At 47.0% G+C, this 2,500-nt stretch overlaps 1 protein-coding gene across 1 annotated transcript in view; it reads right to left on the bottom strand.

Moving 5' to 3' along the window:
* Positions 1-2,500, bottom strand: part of pcxb (pyruvate carboxylase b) — a 640,714-nt gene that overhangs the window by 305,606 nt on the left and 332,608 nt on the right. The window lies entirely within an intron of this gene.

Here is a 2,500-nt window from a genome sequence, read left to right as displayed (position 1 = left end):
TCTGCCATGCTGATAAATTAACTCTAAATGGAGTTTTGGATTTGAAAAAAGAAAGCCATTAGAAAAACAGAGAATGAGAGAGAGAGGACAGAGGAAAATAGAGACGAAGATAGGAACCGAGCAGGTTGTAGAGAGACAGAAAGAAAACATGGGTAATTACAGTTAGCTGTAATTCAGTCACATTTCGCCAGAACCAAAATTGCCTTTGTCACCACAATAGATCTCATTTGAATTGGAGAATGAGAGTGGCAGCAGGCATGAGAGAGGGAGAGAGAGACACAGAGAGACAGAGAGAGAGAGAGAGAGAGAGAGAGAGAGAGAGAGTCAGAGAGAGAGAGAGATGGTGGGGAAATATGTGGAGAAAGGGGTGCTGAGAGAAAGAGAGAGAGCGAGAGAGAGAGAGAGAGAGAGAGAAAGAGAGAGAGGGAAAAGAGATGCCGGCGAGATACTTTTGATTCGCTCATGAATATGATTATCCATGGTCAACATTAACCTCATTAACTTTCAAATCTGCCTGTCAAGGCCAATGATTAGAGGCAGAAGACGCAGAGAGAGAAAAGGGGGGAGCTCCGCCGTGTCCCGAGCGCCATTATCGAACATCAACGAGCGCAGGCTTTCGCCCATTTACCGCTGTGTTGCTTTGTGTCGCTAATTGCTAATGCCATTAAAAGGAAGGTACCGTAGCACACAGCACGGTCATAAGCAACAAAAACAAACTGTCATGTTGGATGCCGGCTTTTCACAAATACATTTGTGTTAACAAAATGGAGTGTAATATTGAAATATTGCCCGTGCGTTTCCATTTCTTAGCATGCCTTTGAATTATGGTGAAGATGTTTTCTTTTTGTTCCTTTTGGGGACAATAACTGGGAATTTTTCATGGTTTTGATGCTAATTCAACACTGCTTTCCCCAATGGTATAGCGTTAACATCGTCTGCCTAGCATCAGAGCTAATGTTGTTTACACTCCAAACACGTTACTCATTAACCTTGGTGTCGGTGGCACCGACCCAACACAGGGGACAAAAGAAATATGGCGAAAAAGTGTCTAGGCCCGGAGCATGGTAGTCCGTGACAGGCCAAGGCTAATGAATGCACCATGGCTCCATAGCTTGTACTGCCACACACACACACACACACACACACACACACACACACACACACACACACACACACACACACACACACACACACACACACACACACACACACTAAATAGCATGGAGGAAAGCACTAGAATGATGGAGGGCGGATTTACTGAAGAGGAGGGAGTGGAACAGCGAGAAAAACAGAGAAGAAAGAGAAGAAGAGGTGAGGAGAAAGAGAAAGGAGAGAGAAAGAGAGAGAGAGAGAAATATATATAGAGAGAGATACAGAGAGAGAGATAGAGATTGAGATAGAGATTGAGAGAGAGAGAGAGAGAGAGAGAGAGAGAGAGAGAGAGAGAGAGAGAGAGAGAGAGATACAGAGAGAGAGAAAGAGAGAGAGAGAGAGAGAGAGAGAGAGAAATAGAGAATAATGGAGAGAAGTAGAGTGAAGAGAGAGGAAGCAGTATGGGGTTGTTAATTAAAAAGAGGAGTATCAGCACTGTCGTGACACATGCTTCTTCTCCTCCGCAGGCTCAGCCAATTCCTTCATTATTCCCTCTGTTCTCCACCTCCTCCATGTGGACCCCTGACACGATGACATGACCTTCACATGTTTCCCAGCTACTTTACTGAGGAGGGGAAGAGGTCAGACTCAGAAAAGCTGGTGACTAGGGAAGAGAGAGAGAGAGAGAGAGAGAGAGAGAGAGAGAGAGAGAGAGAGAGAGAGAGAGGGGGGGGGGGGTGAGTGGGAGAATAGAGAGAGAGAGAGAGAGAGAGAGAGAGAGAGAGAGAGAGAGAGAGAGAGAGAGAGAGAGACAGAGAGAGAGAGAGAGAGAGAGAGAGAGAGAGGGAGAGAAAAGGAAGAGAGAGGGGGGGGTGGAGGAGAGGGGGAGAGGGGGAGCGGGGGAGACTATAAGTGAGAAGAGATGAATGAGTAAGAGGGTGGAATGGAATTGTGTGTGTGTGTGTGTGTGTGTGTGTGTGTGTCTGTGTCTGTGTCTGTGTCTGTGTGTGTGTGTGTGTGTGTGTGTGTGTGTGTGTGTGTGTGTGTGTGTGTGTGTGTGTGTGTGTGTGAATGTGCGCACAAGACAATGGGTAAAAGTACGTGCGTGCGTGCATGTGCATGTGTGCGTGTGTGTATGTGTGTATTCGTGTGTGTGTTTGTGTATGGGACAATGGGTAAAAGTGTGCGTGTGCATGCTTGCATGCTTGCGTGCTTACATGCTTGCATGCGTGCGTGCGTGCGTGCATATGTGTGTGTGTGTATGTGCACATGTACGTGCGACAATGGGTAAAAGTGTGTGCATGCGTGTGTATGCATGCGTGTGTGTGCATGTGTGACTGTGCATGTGTGCGTATGTGTGTGCGTGCGTGCGTGCGTGTGTGTGTGTGTGCGCGTGTGTGTGTGTGTG

The sequence above is a fragment of the Engraulis encrasicolus genome, chromosome 21 (assembly GCF_034702125.1).
Source record: "Engraulis encrasicolus isolate BLACKSEA-1 chromosome 21, IST_EnEncr_1.0, whole genome shotgun sequence".
In the NCBI taxonomy this organism is placed as follows: domain Eukaryota; kingdom Metazoa; phylum Chordata; class Actinopteri; order Clupeiformes; family Engraulidae; genus Engraulis; species Engraulis encrasicolus.
Note: the sequence above shows the minus strand (reverse complement) of the source record. Positions and strands in the feature narration are given on the sequence as shown.